At 34.5% G+C, this 24,390-nt stretch overlaps 1 long non-coding RNA gene across 3 annotated transcripts in view; it reads left to right on the top strand.

The window, feature by feature from the left end:
- LOC115832335 overlaps positions 1-24,390 on the top strand; it is a 208,306-nt gene that overhangs the window by 85,875 nt on the left and 98,041 nt on the right. Inside the window, exon 8 of one of the 3 annotated variants that reach the window (XR_004027781.1) lies at positions 360-424. The exons of the other annotated variants lie outside the window; for them this stretch is intronic. This is a non-coding gene — a long non-coding RNA (uncharacterized LOC115832335). Of the gene's footprint in view, positions 1-359; positions 425-24,390 lie in introns of those variants that run through there. 3 annotated transcript variants of the gene reach the window in all.

The following is a 24,390-nucleotide window of genomic DNA, read 5'->3' as shown; positions in this document are numbered from 1 at the left end:
GCAAGACCCTGTCTCAAAAAAAAAAAAAAAAAAAAGATTGCCTGAGTTAAGGGAATTTTGGAGCTCAAGTTTCTTGTTATGTAGATGAGGCTTCATAGGTAGCAGCCCTCAGAAAGAATAGATGGTAAATGTTTCTTTTAAGATTTTGAAGGTATCAGGCTCTCAGTTAATCTCTCCTAGATCCAGGGAAGGCCTAAAAGAGAAAAGATGTGGCTACATTAATATAGATTCTCTACAGATGTACATTCCCCTGACAAAAGACCACTTTGCAGGACCATTTCAATCTGTTGGCCCTGTGGCAGCCATTTTCAAATTAAGTCAAAAATATATTTTGGGGAAATTATTTTTATTTCCTTCAGGGTCTGCTGTCATGTGATACTAAATGAGAGTGAGGCTGGGAAATAAGACACATCATATAAGGTTAGTGAAAATCTGTCTAATGAGATTTTATGGTTTGTAGGTTGTGACTCCCAGGCCCCTTATATAGGAATTTGGGCAAGAGAAAAAGAAAAAAGGTCAGAATTCAGTCCTCAAATTATAATTTTAACAGATTCTTAAATGTTATGTGGGGTTAGTATTTCAGGATGACTTGGGCTCCAGACATAGGAAAAGTTCATAATCACTTGGCAAATTCTTTTCAGTATTATCACTAGGGGCTCATAAGAAAGAATAGAGAGCCTTGCTCAATGGTTGGCGCTGGAATACAAGAGGAGCTGCTTGGGGCAAGCACAAATTATTGCATTGTTTCCCAGACCTTTGATAGTTTGTATATTTCAAGTAATCTGTCCATTTCATTTACATTATAAAATTTACTGGAATAGTTTCTTCATAATATTTAATTATCATCCTTTAATTTCTATAAGTATCGGTGGTAAGGTTCTCTCAACTGTTCTTTGTATTGATATCATTGCTATTTGTGTCTGGTCCCTTTTTTCCTTGATCAGTCTGACTAGAAGTTTGTCTATTTTCATAATTATTCAGAGTGATAAATTTAACATTTTAAAAGTTATACCTTAATAAGGGTTATGATTCTGCCAGAGATAACTTTGGGAGTAAATATTAACATGAAAGAGAAAAGATCTGAGATAAACATTTTAGCAGTTAGGGGTCAGATTGATGAAAGGGCATCAGAAAAATGGACTAAACAGCAGTGGTTGGTGATGTGGAAGAATACTAAGGGACTGATGTTCTGAGGGAAAGAATGTGCAAGGAGGAGGAAGACATCAATTATGTCCAAACATGCTGATAGAAAGAAAAGAGGATATTGATCGCTGGATTTGTCTACAAGGAGATAATGGCGTATCTAATGGATTTGACACCAAGAGCAGATTATTTCTTGACATTTCCCTCCTGTATACAACAAAATCATTTTTAGTTATTAAAAACCCAAATACTGATAAATAGCCTGAAAAGAAATATTAACAGTGAAATTTTCTGTTATTGAACTTCGTATATATAATCACATTAGTGAAAGATTTTTATCATAAATACGCACAAAATACATCTGTAAATCAGGACTATACTTGAAAAATTGAGAATGTATAATAACCTTAGATACAGGGCACATGTGGAGTGTTTGGCCTTAGATAAGACCCAAAGTAGGTTAATCATAGTAAAAGGAGGAAAGGCAGATTATATAGGAACAAATCTGAGTCGATTAGTAGACCAGGTGGTGGTGGTGCGTGGGTGTGTGCATTTTAATCAATGAAATAGGAACCAAGGTCATAAGCAGAGAGTGAGTAAGAAGAAAAAGATATTAAAGGTTTTAAAAGAAAACAAAGAATAGGAAAGTAGTTGAAAACAGTTGGAGAGTGAATGAAAAAGGAATATGTAAATAAATTAAGAACTTCATAAATTATGTGTGTGCAGATAAATAGATAAGTAGATGATAGCTAGCTAGATTGATTGATTGATAGATAGACTGGATGCCTATTGAGGCATGTAGTAGAAGAAGGTATTGGAATGGTGGTCTGCTATTTTGGTTTTATAAGCTTTGGCAAGCAGGAACAATAACATTCATATTTCCATATTTTGTCTTTGTGCTTAAGGGAATATCTTTTGTGGCAGAACACATACATATGAATTACAGTAAAGCAAACAGATGTATAATAAAATATTAATAATATGAGAAAATAGAAAACACAACACACATATATATACTTATATATATATGAGTATATATTGTCTTTGCCTTAGGAGAAAAGACAACAGAAAAATAAGTAGATATTTATTAAACATTTACTGGATGTGATACATTATGTAGAGTGTTTTTATAATCTTTTGGTCACTTAGAAATCAGTACCAGTTTGCATTTGAATAAAACATAGAATGGATGCCACCGTATTGCCTAGTTAGATCTTGACATCACTTTTAGGTTATTTCCAAATAAGTTAAAGTGCGTATTCAAAACATCTAATTTTTTCGAATATATCTTTATTATATCTTGCCTGGTATGGTGGCTCACGCCTGTAATCCTAGCATTTTGGGAGGCTGAGGTGAGTGGATTGCTTGAGCCCAGGAGTTCGAGACCAGCCTGGGCAACATGGAGAAACCCCATTTCTACACATAATACAAAAGTTAGTCGGGCAGCGTGGCATGCACCTGTAGTCCCAGCTACTTAGATGGCTGAAGTGGGAGGATTACTTGAGCACAGGAGGTCGAGCCTGCAGCGAGCAGTGATCACATCATTGCATTAAAGCCTGGGTAACAGAGCAAGACATTGTCTCAAAAAAATTATAAATCTTATAAATCTTATTCTAATTTATTAGCTTTTTAGCATTTACTAGGTTAAAGGGGATAATAAAATATTAAATTTAAGCATAATGTTAATAATTTCTGTGGCTAACTTAGGATGCAGTGGTTAATGTGATTTAATTTGTTGGCATTAGAGTCTTAATTAAAAGGGAAGAGAATAGTCTTTTGTAACATGTTAAATGAATTTCCTCTGGTGTGACACATATGGTATGTGACTTATGTAGAACTTTGCAGAATATAATCATGGTGTGGGGAAAAGCCTATACATTTTTATCAGTGATGTTTAAAGCAACAGATTTGTCAGCCAACAGTCTATTGCAACATTTAATACGTTGTCCTATTTAGATTACAGTTAATTTGAAATGAATAGATGTTTTAAGGCATTTTTTGAAAATACATTGGTAAGCTTACTTGATAGCATCATAAATGAAAACATAAAATTATTGAATTCATCTTTTATGCTTCTCTGAAATTAGGACAAGGTAACATATATACAGAATATTATTCTTTAAAATACACAATGTGGAAAAAATGACCAGTGATTTGCAATTATTTTGAGATATGTATTATATTCTAATTGGAATTGGAATTATTTTTAACATGCATGTCAACTTCTTGAAAACAGGGATTTTTTTTGCATTCTCAGTAGTACTTTTTAGATTTTAACATAATGCTTAATAATTACTGGTAAATTTATATTGACTATGAAGATTGTTTAGAACAAGTTAGAGTAGCTAAATGAGTATGCATTTATCATTATATTTTGTAGTTGACTCGTCACATTTTATTTTAGAGTTTGTGTTTTTGAGGCCCTGTATAACAAATTTTTCCTATTCCACAAAATCTTCTTTAGCTTCATCTTCTTTAGCTTTGTAGTTTTGCTTCTCATGTCTAGATATTTAATCCATCTGGGGCTTATTTTCATATGTGATGTGAGTTTGTGATAATAATAAAACTATTTTTTAATAAATTGAGATACTTTTCCAAAGTCATTTATTATATTATTTTCACTTTTATTTATGATGATATCTCTACATAAATTCACACGGATTTCTGGACTCTATTAGGTCTATTTGTCTTTGCAAGTTCCATGCTGTTTTGATTGCAGTGGCTTCAGATAGCTTAATATCTGTTAGGGTAAACTTTCCTTGGCTTCTCTTATGTCTGTTCTTTTTAATTTTTTTTTTTTACTCATTGTAGGCACCTATTTTCCTATGCACACTTTGGACCTTTATATATAACTTTATATTTCGATTTGTATTGATTTAAACTTATTTATAATGTGGAGAGAAGAGCATCTTTACAACATTGATCTTTTTTATCACTCTATAAACATGATATATGGCTGTATTTGTATAGGTATTCTTTTATAATATGTTTTGTAATAAAGTTTAGAAATTATAAAATACTTATATATTTTTTGTTAGGGGAATCCATATGTTTTTGTGGTAGTTCTTGCTACTATGTTATAATTGGTTGTTTTTTATGTTGAAAACTAGTATTAATTTACATGTTCTTAGATCCAGCGTTCTTCCTTCTACTTATAACAGTTTTTTTCCACTTTTTTCATGGAATTTAACCTTTTTGAAGAGCCTTACCCATGTATAGCTTATCATATTACCATATTTGCAGACATACAACATTAACCCCTGGGTTTCTCATTGATATGGGTTACTCAAGTTTCTTGAGAGCAAAACATCAATTCTGAGTCTGTTGCTAATTTTCTCTATGAAAATGTTACATTCTTGTACAGGGTGAAAACCTTTCTATAGTCAAAGATGCAGAATTTGCTAGGTGACAAATGTTACTTTCTTCCATATCTTATCTTTGCAGTGCAGACATACTACATCACAGCAAGAAAATCAGATAATTTTCCTCTTTTCAGTCACACTTGGTTGTAGTTTACAGCATCTCTCCCTTTGAGGAGTCTCTTTTGCATGCTGAGACACCCTGGTAAGGCACTCCAAGAGCCCTGACTTAGAAGTTTCAGGGGAACAATGACCCAGATTAGGTCAGTTATTGTTTTTCTCTCCCTCTTCAACAGTGTCTGTCAAAAATTGGGCATTTAAACTAAAGAGTGCCAACAATGTGTAGTCTCTAATATTGATTTTTAAGGAATAAGGAAAAGGGGGAAAAGAAAAAAAAAATCTCTAAACCTCTATACTGTGAAGACATGACATTGGATCCTGTCAGCTGTTTGAATGTTGGAACATCATCTGTAAAGCTCATAAAAGGAGCTCCACATAGGAAGAAGCGTAAAGTCAAAAGAAAAGGAGACAGCCTTGAATTCATGTCCCCTCTTAAGGTTCTTTTTTGATAAGCACTATATTTTCTTTTCTTAGAACCAGTTTGAGATGCATTGATATCATCTGCAGTACTTAATGCTTATTCTGGTACTTGGAAGCAGGGTATTATATCTCACAGGCTTTAATGTATGACTTTTTTGTGTGTCATTAGGTGGATATGAATACTCTTCCACTAACAAGTGGGGACAATCCATATTTGATAGTGAAGCAGCTGGTTAAACAATCTCTTTGGGTATGTGTGTGGGAAAAGATCACATATCATACACCTACAGGGGTTGGAGGTTTCAAGAACTAAGTAGAAAAGTGTCAGACTCTATAGTTGTGTTGACCCATTTTTATGAACTTTAATACTGTCTTAAACGAAACGAGGACACAGCATTATCAAGAATTACAGATTTTAGGGAGTAATGCAGGCCATTATGGGAACTTTTAGCTTTTGCTTTGAGTGAAATGGAAAGCCATTGAAGATTTTATTTTCTTTTTTTGAGACAGACTTTTGCTCTATTGCCCAGGTTGGAGTGCAGTGGCGCAATCTAGTCTCACTGCAACCTCTGCCTCTAGGATTCAAGCAATTCTCATGCCTCAGCCACCCACGTAGCTGGGATAACAGGTGTGAGCCACCACACCTGGCTAATTTTTGTATTTTTAGTAAAGACGGGATTTCACCATGTTGGCCAGGCTGGTCTTGAATGCCTGGCCTCAAGTGATCTGCCTGCTTAGGCCTCCCAAATTGCGATGACTAAAACATTGAATGGTTTTGAACAGTAGAATGAGATGATCTGAATAATGATTTTAAAGGCTCACTCTTTTTTTTCATAGAGAACAAACAGCAGAAATGCAAGGAAAGACCACTTAGAAATTATTATGATGATGTAGCTAAGAAATGATGGCAATAAAGGTCAGTTGTAGTGAATACAGTAAGAAGTGGTTGCAGTTTTAGATATATGGGTCAGTCTAGACACACTGCAACTACATAAGATGATTAGCCAGTTAGCTATCCCAGACTGTTTGTATTGGTCTGTTCTCACACTGCTAATAACGATATACCCGAGATTGAGTAATTTATAAGGGAAAAGAGGTTTAATGGACTCACAGTTCCACATGGCTGAGGAGGCCTTACAATCATGGTGGAGGGTAAAAGAGGAGCAAAGACACATCTTACATGGTGGCAGGCAAGAGGGGGTGTGCTGGGAAACTCCCCTTTATAAAACCATCAACTCTTGCGAAACTTATTCACTGTCATGAGAACATCATGGTAAAAACCTGCCCAGTGGCTGGGCGCGGTGGCTCACACCTGTAATCCCAGCACTTTGGGAGGCCAAGGTGGGCGGATCATGAGGTCAGGAGATGGAGACCATCCTGGCTAACATGGTGAAACCCTGTCTGTACTAAAAAATACAAAAAAATTAGCCAGGCATGGTGGTGGGCGCCTGTAGTCCCAGCTACTTGGGAGGCTGAGGCAGGAGAATGGCGTGAACCTGGGAGGCAGAGCTTGCAGTGAGCCGAGATGGCGCCACTGCACTCCAGCTTGGGCGATACAGCGAGACTCCGTCTCAAAAAAAACAAAAAACAAACAACAACAACAAAAAAAAACCTGCCCAATGATTCAATTACCTCCCACTGAGTACCTCCCACAATATGGGGGATTATTACAATTAGAGGTGAGATTTAGGTGAGGACACAGAGCTAAACCATATTACTGATCATCTGGAAAGACCAACAGATAACCTAACCTACCTATAAACAGTTGAACCCTTCTAGTTCCCAGGGGACTTTTGCCTGTGCTTTTCAGCTCATTCAGTAGGAGCAGTGCTAGACTGAGATATTTCACAGACTTTGCTCCCCAGAAGACAGAATACTTAAATATATTTCTCCAAGGTTCTACTCTACATAATTTCTTGTTGTTATTCAAGCCAACAATGATGCAAATGCCCAGTGATGAAATACATAGATATAGTTTAGATATTTGTCTCTTCCAAATCTCGTATTTGCTAGCTCTTAAAGTCATATAGACTGATAGCTAAATCTTTTTAAAATAAATTGAAAGAAATATCAAATTAATGAATAAAATAATGCAGTTTATCAATCATTGAGAGAGAAACCAAAATATGTACTGCTAATGTAAGAAATCCACAGCTAACTTTTTAAAAAGGACTTTACTGATAGTTTACAAGCTAATAAAGCTTTAAAAATTATACAAATGTAAACACCTTTGATGATGATTAGCTATCAATATTATATTTTTCAGTCTGGGAAACATGTTAGAATAGCACCTTGCCCTCCTTTTTGAAGTTAAATATGGCCATGTGGCTTACTTTGGCCAATGAAATGTGAGCAGAAATGACTTTTGTCATTTTATGGCAGATTATTTAGAATCCATTATATGATTTACTATGCCTCCTTGCTCTTCTTACAGCAATGCTGAAAGTAAATATTGAAATGGAATTTCCTTTAACCAGATATCTGAATGAGCACTATGAAAAAAAGTTCTCATTCCTGACCTGCCTTGCATATGTATGGCTAATAAATAAATTTCTGTTAAGCCATAATAATTTTTGGATAGGTTTTACGGGAGCATACCCTGACTACTTGACTGATACTTGACTTCTTTCTAATGTGACCTTTAGTTCCCTCAATGTGACATCTATTGTCAAACATTCTCTGTAAAATCATTTTCCATACACAGTTGTCATGATTCTGTGTTTATGGGCTAGACAGAAGTTTAACAATAGATATAGGCAAAGGATACATGAAGATAAATGATGTACTTATAACATGCAAGGAAGAACATAGCCAGAGACACATTAGCATTCTTGAGTAGTGTGGTAAGCTTTCTTGCCTTTGAAGTCCATATGAAAGTGTTCAATGTCCAATGATATTGTAGATAATCGGGAAGTTCCCAGTAGTACCTTCACAAAGTTTCCTATACCGTTTAAATGAAATCTAATAGTCATTTGTAAAAACAACTTCACAAGCTGGAAAACCATAGTGGTATAAAGCAATAATTACTTATGTTCTATTTGGGTGAAGCTCAGAAGGCATCTTGCCTCAGATTCATGTTGTATTAGTTGGGATGAGCTTACTCATGACTAGTGCCATTGGGAGCACAGTTACTGCTCTGAGCCAGGGGTCTTGATTCTTCTGTAGATGGGCCTATACATGGCTTCCTCATAACATGTTGGTTGAGTGTCAGGAATGAGGTTCCCAGGAGAACCAGAAAGAAGCCTGTTATCTCCAAGACCTAGTCTTAGAATTCATAGTCATAAGTCCATTCAAATTCCATAGGCGTGAATACAGTTCCCACCTCTCAAAAGAAAGTATGTAAAAGTTACATGGTAAGAAGAGTGTGCAAGACAAGAGTAATTGTTCCTGCCATATTTTGAAAACAAAATCTGCCACAAGTCACAGAAGTATCTGGCTGATAATGAATGGGCATTGCATTCTATACTTGGTCTCAGTGCAGAAAATGGAAATGATCTAAATCTTTGTTTCATGACACAGTCATCAATAGACTAATCTTGATATGATTTAATTTTATTTTCCTACTGGTTTTATCATCAGAGTAACCATGATTGAATATCAAACAGGAAGAAAGTATGAAAATAACCAGCTTCACAAATCTGCCTAGAAGTGTCCTTTAGTCTGGCTAAATACTAATCTGTACATGTGTAGGATAAAACTATATAATGCCAGACAAGTAAACAATGATTGGAGAGCAATAATTTTATAAATTGTCTACAGCTCAAACAGAACCAAGACAAGGAGATATTTCAGTTCCTACTTCCAGAGTGAGGCAACTCTCAACATAATCAGAGTAAAAGGTGATCTAGACCTGTCTTTTTGTGAGTTTATTTGCATTTAGTATGCTTGAGATTTATTAAGCTCCTTTCTTATATTGGGGGTTTATTATTTTCAACAACTTTGAAAATTTTTCGGTTATTATTTTGTAACTCTTCTCTTTCCTCTCCTTCAGTGGCTCTAATTACATTTCCATTACACTACTTGATGTATTTTCATAGAGCACTGATATACTATGACAATTTTTTCAATTTTTTTTCTATGCTTCATTGGAATAGTTTCTATTATTACAAACATGCTTACAGAAAAACAAGAACAATTGAAGAGCAATGAATGTACCTTCTTGTGAAATAAAATTCTGACCATTTTTGACGTAAAAAAAAAGACACTGAACAATATGCCAATCTTATAGTTGGGCACACAATAAAAAATTAACAGACATGTGAAAGAACAAGGAAATTCAATACATAATAAAGAGAAAAAATGGAAGTAGAAACAAACCTAGAAATAACAGCAAGGATTAAATTAGCAAAGACAGGCAAGAAACTATTATAATTAAGTAGATTTTTTAATGGAAAAATGAGATGAAAATGAGCATTATATAAAAAAGAATCAATGGAAAATATATTTGAAGTAAAAAATTGGCTAGGTATGCTCAACAACAAATTAGACTTATTCGAAAAGATAGGTGAACTTGACATGGTAACAGAAGCTATTTAAACAGAAGCATAGAGTTAAAAAAAGAAAGACTGAAAAAAATGAATATATGCATAATGAGCTGTGGCCCATATCAAATGGTTAGATGGAAGTGAATTTGGAGTTCTAGGAGAAGATAGTGAAACAGAAAAACATTTGAAGAAATAGTAGCCAAAGTTTTTCCAATTTTTAAAAAATATGTTTAAAAAGAAAAACACAGTTAAGGATCTCAATAATCCCCAAGCAAGATAAACACCGACCCCCTGACACACACACGCACAACATAAATTTTAAAACAGACGTGATAAAGCAAACATTTTCAAAGTAATGAGAAAAAAAGAACATACATTGGGGAACAAATGTAGGAGTTCCTATAGTATTCTCACAAAAGCAATGCAAGATAGAAGAAAATAAACCAAAATTTTCAAGTTCTAAAAGAAGAGTTCTTATTTATCTATGTATGCTTCCATATCTACTAAATATACATTTCAAAAATGAAGATTGTAAAAATTTATTTTATTCAAAATATGAATTTGTTTCCAGTAGACTTACACTGTAAATGAAAAAAATTATTAGGGTTAGAGGGAAAAGATTCAAGAAAAAATTGAAAAATGGAAGAAGTGGAGAGTTCCAAAACTAGAGAAGATACAGATAAAAGTAGAATATATTTTACTTCAAAAAATATTTGATGAATACAGAATTAATTTGAAGACTTTTTTTCTCTCAATAACTGTAAGCTACTCTTTTAGGGATTATTTTTAACAAGAAGCCTGCTGTCAGTTTATTTTGTATGTAATATATTATTTTTCTCTGGCTCTTTTTGGAATTTTTTACTTACCACTGGCCCAGGAATTTGATTATAATGTGTCTTTTGTGATTTTTCTTTCTTTGGAATTAATTAAGCTCCTTTCTAATATTAGGAATTTACTATTTTTAAAACTTTGACAAACTTTTAATTTTTATTAATTTTATTTTTGTAACTATTCTCTTTTCTCTTCTTCAAGGGGTCTAATTTTACTTCTGTTATACCGTTGATACATTCTCATAGGACATTGGTATACAACGAGAAATTTTTTCAATTTTCTTTTATGTTTCATTGGAATAGTTTCTATTATTATGTCTTCAAGTCTACTGAATTTTTTACTGTATTGTATTTTTTATCTATGAAATATATTTTTTCTAATTCTTCTTATGATAATCACATTTTTACTGTCTTCTCAAATATAGCATATTTTAACAGCTTTTTAAAAACTCTTGTATACTGATTTTATCATCTGTGTTATTAGTTCTCTTTTGACTTACTGCGTTACCTATGGACTGTGCGTTATATTTTCCTGTTTGGTTTTTTTTTTTGGCATATTTTGATTGGATGCCAGATATTATGATCCTCATATTGATGGTTGCTAGATTTTGTTATGCTTTTAAATAGTATTAGGCTCTGTGCTGGTACGCAGTTAGGTTATTTAGAGTCAGTTTTCTCTATTTTAGGCTTACTTGTATAGAACTTATTTGACCTATACTAAAGCAGTATCTTTGAGAATTCTCAGTGCTTCGTGTATTCATTACATTCTGGCTGGGCTGGTCCAAAACTATTCTTTGTGTGTGGAATTCAGGAATTGTTTGGCTTACTGTTTTCTAATGATTCTTTCCCTGGTGTTCGGTGGTATCCTTTCATGCATACATAGATCTGTACAGATCAGTACCCAGCCGGTCAAAGTGTCAAGGGGATCTATCTGAAGATCTTTAGAATTCTCTCTCTCGATCTCTCCCAATCCCAGCTCTCTGGCACTCTACTACTACTCAAAACACCAAGCTCCGTTTCCTTAACTCAGTGATGCGTCAGGCTTTATTTGCATTCCCTTTCTTGCACTGCAGTGAGAAAACCGTTTTCAGGTAATAACTCGAAAACATTTACGGGACTTTGTTTTACTCTTCTCAAATAATCATCGGCCTAAACTGCATTTTGTTCAATGTCTGAAGATAATTATTTCATATATATTTTTCTGTCTTTTGATCTTATTTTTTGCATAAGGAGAGAAGGTAAATTTAACCCATTACTCTGTCATGGATAGAAGGGGAAGAGGTATTATATACTTTTCTTGTGTGCATAAATTCCCTTTGAGCTGGAGCCCACTAAACCTAAACATACCAGACCTTAGAAAACAACTAAAATGACATGTATAAATAAACAAAACAAAATAAATATATATGAGTTTAGTTTTTTAATGACTTGAGAAGTGAGGTTTAGATAAATCACTTTTTGATGTTCCTAACTGGTTCATCGTATAATCAGCAACAAAGGTATTTTATGTTTTCAAGTTTCCAATCACTACTATGTGCCAGGCTTGATACAATTATGTATGCTTAAATAAATTTTACATCAGATCATCTTTTGTAGATGACTACAAATAAAGTTCCAAGACTGACAATCTTCATCTTTCTTTAAAAGTTTGAAATGAGTATTTTGTTTGTCTTTAACCAAAATAACAAAAGTTTTAAAGTAATATTACACAATTAAGATAATTAATCATTATCAGCATATCGATTTAAATTATATATTTATTTCTTGAAAATTATATATTTCTGTCTTGCTGTCAGCCAATTTTAAGCAGTTGATAAACTATTTATTCTCTAATGTGTTTCCCCTATGATTTATCTTTGATTGTGATATAAGAAAAAAAAAAGCAGCTGCATTCTCCAGCTGTGATAAAGTGTTTCAATAAATGAGAAAAGCAACATCAGTAATAAATAAAGCAATTTACTTCTTTACAAAAATGACTATCTCTATTTAAAATCAAAACTGTAGCTATTGGTAGAGCCTAGCAGCTGGTATGGCTAAAGTGAATACTCTGGGAAATTAGGTTACCACCCTATTAGCTATATTATACTGAGAAGGGTGTACTAAGATTTCTGTGGAAAACATTTAAGAGCTTTCCTTTTGAATTCACTACCAAGAAACTATCTCATTTCACTTAGATCACTGACAGCAGGTGAGTGACAAAATGCAGTCCATTTCCGCTACCGCAAGGAATTAATTTCTACTTCCCAATCTAGGCAGAGATTCCAGGGTATTCTCTAGTGATATAGAGAAAGAAATGTAATAAGTTCATACTGTTGATGCAAAAAAAATGATACTGGAGAAACTACACAATTATCCCACAGTGATATGTTAACTACAAACCTGGAATCGCATTCTTTCACTAATATTTGGATATTAAAAATCAAGGCATCATTTATTTATGAATTGAGGCATGTATATTCAATTTACATATATCAAGGCCTGAGTAGTATTGTATTCATATTTTATTGAAATACTTATAGCTTATATTTGTGTGCCACTCAACAGTTTATATTATATATACAATTTTATATATATCACTATATTTAATAACTATATATGATACATAGGAAAGAAAGTAGTATTCCATGAGATGTGACACCATTAATTTCAGAAGAATAATAATAGTTAAATACTATATATCTAATCAATTGGAATCTTTCTGTTTTGCTAGACTGTGAAAAAGGGTAAAGTACACGAAAAACTGTCAGAATAAAGTCATTATTATTACCTTAATACACCATGTTTGGGAAGTGAGTTAATGAAAGGAGAGGGAAAAAGAAAAGCTTATAAATAGAATTAATAGAGAAAGAAGATCATTACATAGGACTTCCCAATTAACCTACGTGTTCTCAATATTCTATCCCATATTTTTTTATAATATGAACTAAAATTGATTTATGTTAATTTAAACATGTTTATTATCTTATATTTGGAGAAATTCTGTATTATGTGTGTGTCAGCATTTTTGTCAACATGTCTGAGCTGCTAAATGCTTAGCAGATACATACTTGCCGCAAGTTTTATATCCCCAGAGGTTTGAGACTTGAGAGCAAACTAAAGAATGTTTCCAAAATTGCCAAGTGGTACAATAAATGATTATAACAAAGTAAAACTTAAGCTTAATTTAAAGTTAAAATAACTTAAAAGGCAACTTAAAAGGCTCCTTCTTGATTTTATAAAACCTACAAAATGTCAGTTAGGTCACAACTATGAGAGTATGCTTGATGATCTGATTATCTGAGGTGGAACAGTTTCATCCAGAAACCACCACCCCCACCCCCGACCCACATCCACGGAAAAATTGTCTTCCATGAAACTGAAACCAGTTCCTGGTGCCAAAAATGTACTTTGCACTGGTCTAAACTATACAGTGTAACAACTACTTACATAGCATTTACATTGTACCATCTAGAGATGATTTAAAGCATCCGTGGATTTTGAAGGGGTCTTGGAACCAGTCCTCTATGGATACTGAGGGATGACTGTATTAGCAATGAACATGTGAAAACCAAAATCAAAAATGACCACTGCTTAAAAGGATAATATACCATGACCATACAGAGTTTATCTCTGGAATAAAAGATCAGCTTAATATTCAAAATTGATTTAATTAACAAATTAATAGATTTAATTAACAATATTAATGATATGCTGTTATTATATTGTATATATAGTTGTCATAACAATATAATATTGTTATAATAATGAAATAATAAAAAATATAATTGATTTAATTACCAATATTAATGAAATAAAGGATAAAAATCTTTGTTCAGTTAGATAAATATGTATATAAAATTTGAGAAAAAGGTCAACACTCATTTACAATACACACTCAACAAATTAGCAATAATAGACACCTTCTTCCTCAACCTAATAAAATGAATCTGAGAAACACCTACAGACTTTATTTTTTTAGTGGGGATACCCTGACTCATTTCCTTTGGAAATAAGGAAAATGGAAATGATGCCTACTTTTACAATTCCTATTCAAATTGTTTCTGGCGTGAGGATTGTAATTTTTGCAATAAAGTGCAAAATAAATTAAAGACATAGAAACAGGAAAGGAAGAAGTAAACCTTTCATAGATGGTATAATTATTTAAGTAGAAAAATTATATGGAATCTGAAACAAGCAAATAAAAAACTACTAGAACTTATAAAGGAATGTGTGAAAGTCCAAGGGTAGAATGTCAAATACAAAAAAAAGTTGTATTTTTATCGACTAGTGTCAAAATATTGGAAAATAAAGTATTTAAAAGTTTATTTACTGTTTCAACACAAAATATAAATTAAATAGGAAGAAACCTAATAAAAAATGTATAGGATCTCTACAATGAAAACTACAAATCATAAATGAGAGAAACTAAAGGTGACCTAAGTAAATGGAGTAATGTAGAATATCCATGGACTAAATCACTCAATGTGTTAAGATAACCATCTCAATTGAACTATATAGTAAATGTAATTCCACTTACACAAATTGATTAGTTGATTCTGAAAATGATGCTAAATAAGAAGAAAAAGTTGAAAGCATCATTCTGCCTGATTTCAAGAATAAATGTACAAAAATTAAAACTATTTGTTAGTAGCAAAAAGGCAGATATGTAGATCAATGTAATAGAATGAAGCATACAGAAATAGGCCTGCTCGTGTAAAGTTAATTTATTTTTGACTAAGGTGCGAAAGTTACTGAATTTAATTTGCGTGGATAAAGATTGAGGGCTGGGCACAGTGACTCATGCCTGTAATCCCAGCACTTTGGGAGGTCGAGGCTGGCGGACTGCTTGAGCCCAGGAGTTCAAGACCAGCCTGGGCAACAGGGTGAAACCCTGTCTCTACAAAACATACAAATATTAGCTGGGCATGGGGGGTGTCCACCTGTAGTCCCAGCTACATGGGAGGCTGGGATGGAAGGATCACCTGAGCCTGGGAGGTTGAGGCTGCAGTAAGCAGTAAGCCATATGCCACCACTGTACTCCAGTCTGAGCAAGAGTGACATCCTGTCTTACAAAAAAAAAAAAAAAAAAAAAAAAAATTAGCATTCTCCCTATCTCACACCATGCACACATTTAACTTCAAATGAAAAGTTTTCCTAAATGTGCAACCAGGATCTATAAAGTTTCTAAAAGAAAAAGACAGGAAAAATTTGTGATCTTGCAAAACAATTTTAGATAGGCTAAATAAAACCTGAAATATAAAAGTAAAAACATAAATTATGACTTCACAAAAAATGCTCTTCCAAAGATATCATTTACACGATTAAGACAAAAGCAGTTTAGCTGCCAGGTGTTGAGGTGGTAATTAGGGTGAGCCAAACCAAGAGTCACGATCAAACCTTTATTCACTTACCACATGTATTCATTTGCTTGGTCTGTCATAACAAAGCACCACAGACTGAGTGGCTTAAACAACAGAAATTTGGTTTTTCACAGTTAGGGACGCTATACCTCTGAGATTAATGTGTTGGCAGGATTGTTTCTTCTGAGGGCTGCCTCCTTGGTTTGTAGATGGTCTTTCCGTATGTCTTTCATGCTCCTCCCTCTGTGGGTGTTTTGCCCTAATTTCCTCTTCTTATAGGAATACCATTCAGATTAGGGCCCATCCCAATGATCTCGTTTATCTTTAATTACCTTTTTAAAGACCCTGTCTCTAAAGACAATCACATTCTGAGCTACTGGTGGTTAGGACTTCAACATATAAATTGGTGAGGGAGGAGATGCAATTCAGCCCATAATACTTCAACAGTGAAGGTGAGGGGCAAAGAGAAAAAAAAAAAAGTGCCAGCTGCCAGTGTTCCATTTTCCTCTACAAAATGGCGTTGGGCAAGGGTCAGTCAGATCACATGCAGGGCAGGTAGAGGAATGATCTCATGGCTGATAATCCTGAAAACAACAAGGAAAACCTTTGTCTTTTTATAGACCCAGGTAGCCAGGAGGAAGGTGAGGGGAATGTGCCAGGAGTGGAAACTATTAAGTCAGAGTGGAGAAAATATCTTATCAAGGTTCCCTGGTAAGGTTTCAGCAGAGGCACCTAAAATATATCCAGCCTCAGTCCCCTCATAATGAGGCCTCTGAATGGAGGCACCTGTGCTAGGAATTCTGAAAAGCGCATGAGCATGCCTGGCCCAGGACTGGGGGGCTGCATCCTTGACTGCACTTCCTCTATATTTAAACTATCAAAAATACAATGTATAAATGAAAGTCCACATTTTTAATACATTCTGGATGTATAATCTAAAAGTAATTAAAATTAAATTATCAGTGTACTAATAAAGGAACTCTAGAAATAAACAAAATCCACCTAAATGAGAACAAGCAAAGGCTATTGATTCAGAGCTTCCCATATAGCAATGGAGTGAGACACCATTCCTTGTGTTTGGCAGAGACTCAAAGGCAGGCAGACAAGTGGCTAAGTTTTATATGGAAAAAAAGGAAGGCTACAAGTATGCTCTGATTGGAGTCTATTGCCATGGAAAAGCTGTAGGCAGGCTAACTACAATCAAGGGCATGCTCTATGATTATTTATGGAGGCATATTTGGCTTTCTTTCATTGGGTCTAAGTTGGAAGTAGGGGCAAAAATTAGAGATGATGTCAGTTATTGATCACGTCTTGGCTGCTTTGGGCCAGTGGCTACTGGGATTGTTGTTCCACTTCCTGAACTGGTTGCTACAGGATAAGAGTCAGAGTTCTCTTTTTATATATGGTGTGACTATTGTCTGTTTGTATATTCAGTCTTTCAAAAAGAAAGCAGTACAATATTAGCTCAGGACTTCATGACCAAATTATTCTGTCGGTTTCTGAATACAGCCCAGCTAATGAATATTCTTTTGCATTTTCTTCCTGGAAACTAGAGTTTATACATGAAATGAAAAGCAATAGAAACATGCCTTATAAAAGTAGAATTAAAATTACATTGTAAAGTAGAAAAAATGTTGAAAAAGCACAAAATTAAGTGCAATGTGCATGAATATACCATAAACATACTAAGGAAGAAAAATCTGAGCCTGGAATTCCATGGAGTATAATGAATAGCAATGCAAATAATAAATAAGGCAAAATACAAGATCGACAGATCTGAGATCCTAATAAGTTATAATTTTTAATTCATCATACTGTTTTCAGGGAAAAATATGTGGAATAGCAAGTTTTAACATGTCAGAGAAGGCATATATTCCAAGGTATTGATAAAATTAGCAATCAGAGAACAAACAAAACTTTCAGCTGTCTCTTAGCCAGGGTAAAAGTAAATGTAAATTGCATTGCTCTTTTTATGTGAAAGAATGAAAAATGTCAAAACCTCAGAGAAGAGATAGTAACGTTTTACTTTAAGCACTAAAGCACATTTCTCATGCTTTGGTAGTTTGGTATTACGATTAATTGCATAGTCTCTGAAATGAGACTGCCCAAGGTCAAATCCTATCTTTGCCACTTACAAGCTAGCAGTTTCTCTTTATGACATGGGATTCTTGTCATGATTATGTATCATACATTTGAAACACTTAACATAAAACCTATCACCTAGGTTGTTAATACCTCTTCAATGTTTTCTATAAATGTGTTATTTACATGAGAAATAGGTACCGAGTGCCTAATGCTTTACAATCACCATTTAAAACACTGGGGATACAATAGTAAACCAAATAAACACAGTTCTTGGCTTTATTGAGGTTGCATTCTGGAAGAATATAAATGTTTTAAAGAAGATTAGGGCAAAATAACAGCTAGAGAGTGATAGTGGAAAGAAGTGCATTCTATACAGAATGGTCCAAAAGGATCTCTTTGACAAAGCAACCTTGGAGCAGAGACATGAAGTAAATGAGGAAAAAGTCCCATGAAGAGGCAGACAGTGTATTTGATAGAAGGAGTTTGGAGTATCCATTACATTTCAATGCATTTTTAATATGTTCCAGAAACAGCAACGCCACTTTGGTGGAAAGAACAAGGAAAGAGATGACTGATAGGAGATACAGAGATAGATGGGCAAGAACACATACAGCCTTATGAGACACACTGAGAACTTTGGAATTTACTCAGAGTAAGATGGGAAATTACGAGATATTTTAAACCAAGCAATGACCTGATTTTATTTTGAAAGATTATACTGGCTGCTCTTTGAAGTATGAACTATAGAGGGACAAAGATGGAAGAAAAAAGACCATTACCATTGTCTCTGTCTACCTGTTTCTATCTATCTATCTATCTATCTATCTATCTATCTATCTCTATCTCTCTCTCTCTCTCTCTCTCTATCTATCTTTCATCTATTATTTATCTATATATCTCTGTCAATAGCTATCTAGAGCATATGTAAGTATATATATTATGGATAACAGCAGCAGAACTATTACATTTCTCTTATCTATCTAAGGTTATATTATAAGGACTAACTTCGGAAGACTTTTTTTTTTTTTTTTGAGACGAAGTTTCACTCTTGTTGCCCAGGCTGGAGTGCAATGGCATGATCTCTGCTCATCGCAACCTCCCCCTCCCAGGTTCAAGCCATTCTCCTGCTTCAGCCTCCCGAGTGGCTGGGATTACAGGCACGTGCCAACACGCCCGGCTAATTTTGTATTTTTAGTAGAGACGGGGTTTCTCCATGTTGGTCAGGCTGGTCTCTGACTGCTGACCTCAGGTGATCTGCCCGCGTCAGCTTCCCAAAGTTCTGGGGTTACAGGAGTGAGCCACCACACCCGGCCTGGAAGACTTTTTAAAAATAAAAGTAAATGGAGAGCACAGTGGCTCACACCAGTAATCCCAGCACTTTGGGAGGCCAATGCAGGAGGATTACTTGAGCCCAGGAGTTTGAAACTTGTCTCTACAAAAAGTAAAAAATTATCCAGGTGTGATGCATGTACCTGTAGTCCCAGCTACTCAAAAGAAGGATCACTTGATCCCAGCAGGTTGAGGCTGTAGTGAGCTGCTGGAGCCACTGCACTATGGCCAGGATAAACAGTGAGACCCTGCCTCAAAAAAAAAAAAAAAAAAAAAAAAAAAAGTGTATGGAGGGAGGTTTTTGGTCTTGAAATAACTTTAATACAAATTAAGGGCCCAGAAAAGTGAAATTCAGTGAAGGCAAGTATAATAATCTAAAATAAGTATGCCTGAGTTTGCATCTTGCCTCTATGGCCTTTGGCAAATTAGTTAATGTCCCTGTAATTCATTTTTTTTTTCATCTTTAAGTGAAAATAATGCTAGTATCTACAGCAAAAGCTTTGTAGGGTTTTTGGTGAGAATTAATATATGTAAATGCTTAGGAAAATACCTGCTGCATAATAAACATGGTATAATGTCCTCTTCCTGTTCTCCTTCTCCTTCTTCCTCTCCCTCTCTGTCTTCCTCTCCCTCTCCCCCTCTGTCCCTCCCTTCTCTTCTTCCTTCTCCTCCTCTTCCTCCTTCTCCTCCTCTTCCTCCTCTCCTCCTTCTCCTTCCCCTCCCCCTCCCCTCCCCTCCTCCTCCTCCTCCTCCTCCTCCTCCTCCTCCTCCTCCTTCTTCTTCTTCTTCTTCTTCTTCTTCTTCTTCTTCTTCTTCTTCTTCTTCTTCTTCTTCTTCTTCTTCTTCTTCTTCCGTCTTCTTCCTCTTCTTCTCTTCCTCTTCCTCTTCTTCTTCTTCCCCTCCTCCTCTTTCTCCTCCTCCTCTTCCTCTTCTTCCTCCTCCTTCTCCTTCCTATAATTGAAGGAAAGAAAAACGAAAAGAAAGAAAAAATAGTGTAATTGGTCAAACATCAATGTAGCTTTAAACAAACATTTTAAATTCTGAATTTTACAGGTAGAATTTTGTTAGTGTAGGCAACTTAGCTCAGCAATACAGCAGGGAGTCTCTAGTTCAGAGACCTCTGAGGGGCAGCAGCAGTTGGTCTTTATAGATCCAAGGATTACCTGACCTATGGCTAAGAGTTGTTGAGTACAATTTCACAAAGCAAACCAGCTATAAATGGCTAAAAATGTAGGCTATATTTAAAATAACTGGATATGGAAAATTTTGTATTTGGCTCTGAAGGGCTTATAAGCTAATGGATCTCAGCCTGCTGCATAGAAATAAACAATATATATGCCGAGGTCATCATTGTAGCATTTTTATAATGGAGACCCCCGTATTTACCATGTGATATGGAGAAAGTTAGTTTATAGCCAGTTGGGTAATTGTGGACCCTAAGCTAGCAAGATTCCTAAAAGCAGATGCCAGAAGGAAGATCTGACAGAGAAGCAGAGAAGTGTACTCTGCCACACAGGATCGAAGGAAAATTGGGCATGACAAGGACTAATACTGAGCCATGCTAAAGACACAAAGAGAAGATTGTTACCCTGGCATGGACTTTGCCTGCAAAAGCTATTTGGCAAAGAGTGACCAGGGAACCAGAAATAGAACCCTCTTGTCTTCTCAACAAGAGATCTCATAGCCAGGCTTCTGTACACTTATTATCATTTGTAGATAAATTCTGAGTAGTGTGATAGGCTAGGCATTTTTAGTAGAGAGACAACATTTTCTTAAGAGATTCTTGAAATCATTTATTATATGCACTAAATCTAGTTTTTCTGTTGATTTTCTTTTACTTTCTACTCTGCAAACAGATTAGGGAGGGCCTGTAATCAAAAAGAAATCATTTATAGACAGAGAAATTACGTTTCATCATCACGCGTGTGGTTGTTGGAGGATTTGGCAGACCTTGTACATATTTGTTATTCTGGATTCTGTTGTGAGGGAAGCATGCCCTCTGTGTTTGTTAAAAAACAAATCTATGATTGCTAATATTTCCTTTTGCTCTGTTTTTTCAGTTTAGAAATTTTAAAACCTGCTTTCCTTTGAAGTTCCCACACAACTTACAGTCAAATATATTCAATTATATAGTAATGTTACCACTAAATACTTTCATTTATGATTTCTTTAGTAATCAATAAGTTATCATTTTGATGAGTAAGTTTTCCTAAACATCTAGCAATGTTTACAAACTTATTTTGTCAATTCCATAAGACATTTCAAACTACAACTGAAAGTTTAGTCTATTTCTCTGGATCATTTGAAATATCTACTTCCAAACGTAGTCAGCTTCTTAATGTTTGAAATCTTTACATCTATTAAATCTGACAAATTTTCTTTAAATCCCTGAGGATTTTAAATAAACATGCACAAGCCCAGTAATTATAAAACTTGTCACTACACCTGCTAAATACAATTTAAACCAAAATATTAACGTTGGAGATTTTGATAAACATGCTTACATGCATGTTTCCCCACACATAGAGACGTATGGATAATTATAGGTATAGGAGACAGCATTGAACATGAATATATGGTCTACTTAAACACTGATCCAGCCGCAGTTATGCACACACCCATTTCCTCTCATTTCCATAACCACTCACTCTTACATCACATTCAAAGCGTCCATATGTGACTATATAGACTTATACATTAAAAAGCACACATACACTCAAATGTATGTATACATATATTAATATAACTTAAATTATCTTGTAAAAATGACTGGAATAATATTAATCCTAAAATAATATTTTCATATTAATATATTCTGAAGCTTTAAATACACATAATATAATATATAATATCCAAATATTCATAACAATTGAACTGCTTAATTCAATGCTGCAATATAAAACACATAAGAATTTTTGTGGGATTGGCAACTCTATTGATTAGCTTTTGTTTAAAATGTGTCATTTTTTAAGTGAATATTTGCTCCAAGTTTTTAAAGAATTAAAATACAAAGAATCGTTCTCAAAGTGTACATCATGAAGGATAGAATATGTTTCAGACACTTTTATGATTATTTTAAGCTTTATATCTTTTAATCTGGCCGTCAGAATTTATGCTGCAATTTTTGAAGCAACTTATTACTCAGTCATGGACTCAGGAATGCTAGCTGAGGATGGCCAGTGAAATAGCACCCAAGTTGTATACCCAGCAATATTGGGATTTGCAAAATGAAGGAAAAAGTTAATTCATTCTATTAACAGGATTATATTTTAAAATAGAAGAGATCATTTTTATGTAGTAAATTACTGATTCATTTCTCAAAATAAAAACCTCCTGCTAGTTATCATTTGAATAAAAAAATTTTTGTGGTTAAGGAGATTTTATATACATATATACACACACACACACACACACATATAATTAGCTTTAAAGCATTACAACATATGCATATAAATTGCAGCATAAATATAATAATAATATATATAAATAAAGTTTAAATGCTTTCTATATTTGTACATTACAGAAATTTATCTGAGGATACAGAGTATTTAAATACACTTTAATATTAACATTAAAATAAATTATAATTTAGCCACAAATTTATATTTTGTTTCCAGTATAAATTCATAATTAGATCAACCTTGGCTTGAATGTAGTTTATGTTGCAACCAAGAAAGTGAGTATTTTGCATAACTGAATCATAAATTTTTCCCATTGTACCTGAACTTTATATCTTTATCCTTCAGAAGAGCTCTAACATCCTTAATTGCATCTTGCATTATTTTTGTAAAATAGCTTTGTTTTGTACATTTATTGCATAATTATTTCAGAACAATATGAAAACAGAGATATCACATTTGTTTTATATGCACATTTTTCTTTCCATTGTGTTTTATAATTTTGTAGGGAACGGTAATTATGTATATTATATTTTATTTGAATATTGGGTGCTGCATTAATTTAATTGATTTTTAAAAATTCATAGCAGTCCATGTAAAGAAACTACTTCAACCTTCTTGGTAAATATGGAGATGTACCCCCAGATTCTCCTCGTCAGGGAAGGCCTTACTATGCAACAGCAGCGGGGGAGGTCAGCAGACAGTCCAGCTTTTAACTTCTTCAGAGCTGGTCTCAGCTGCAGAGAACTGGCTTCACCCAACTTAATGCCATTCACAGGGCCACCAGAGTCCAGTGACTGAGACAGCTGAAGATATAACAGAAGAACTTGATCCTTTTGGCCCAACAGGATATTGTCTGATGAGCAGTGCTCTCCTGAGAGCTCCCTGCCAAGTTGACCAATACTTTTTTTTTTTAATTTTTAAATTTTTTATTTTATCTTTTTATTTTTTTGCTTATTTACATTTTCTTTTTTTTATTATTATACTTTAGGTTTTAGGGTACATGTGCACAATGTGCAGGTTTGTTACATATGTATCCATGTGTCATGTTGTTTTGCTGCACCCATTAACTCGTCATTTAGCATTAGGTATATCTCCTAATGCTGTCCCTCCCCCCTCCCCCTACCCCACAACAGTCCCCGGAGAGTGATGTTCCCCTTCCTGTGTCCATGAGTTCTCATCGTTCAATTCCCACCTATGAGTGAGAACATGCGGTGTTTGGTTTTTTGTCCTTGCGATAGTTTACTGAGAATGATGTTTTCCAGTTTCATCCATGTCCCTACAAAGGACGTGAACTCATCATTTGATCCTGCATTACAGTTTGAGTCTTGCTCTACATAAAGCCTGTACTAGCAGCATCAACAACATATAGGATCCTTTTAAATATGCAAATTATTGAGCTCATCCCAGGCTACTGAATCAGGTATTCTGGGAGTGGGTATCAGCAATTTCTGTTTTAACAAATTCTCTAGATGATTCTGATAGATGCTGAAGTTTGAGAATCATTGATCTACTCAATTTTTTTTTCTTCTCTCTTCCCTTTACAGATGTTCACCCCTAGTAAATATCTTGTATCCCAACTCTTTTTAAGCACCTGCTTATTGGGAACCTGTTTGAATCAAGGCTCTTAATGTCAACCTGAAAATAAATATGTATGACATTTTAAAGATTTCACAGAACTTTCTATGTGGTCAGGTCTGTAGTAACCTAAAAGAATTATAATGTTCTGTTAGGAGGCACTTATCTTTAGTCTTCTAGCCAACTTTCTTGCTAGTGAAGAGTCATCTCTCCTCGTGGTAGTCACTGGTGGAAGACTGGAAGATTAGATGGCTGGAAGTGAGAAAAACTCCCATCTCTTTGGTCTGGTGACCTCTGTCTGGTCA

Source organism: Nomascus leucogenys, chromosome 22a (assembly GCF_006542625.1).
Source record: "Nomascus leucogenys isolate Asia chromosome 22a, Asia_NLE_v1, whole genome shotgun sequence".
Classification (NCBI taxonomy): Eukaryota; Metazoa; Chordata; class Mammalia; order Primates; family Hylobatidae; genus Nomascus; species Nomascus leucogenys.
Note: the sequence above shows the minus strand (reverse complement) of the source record. Positions and strands in the feature narration are given on the sequence as shown.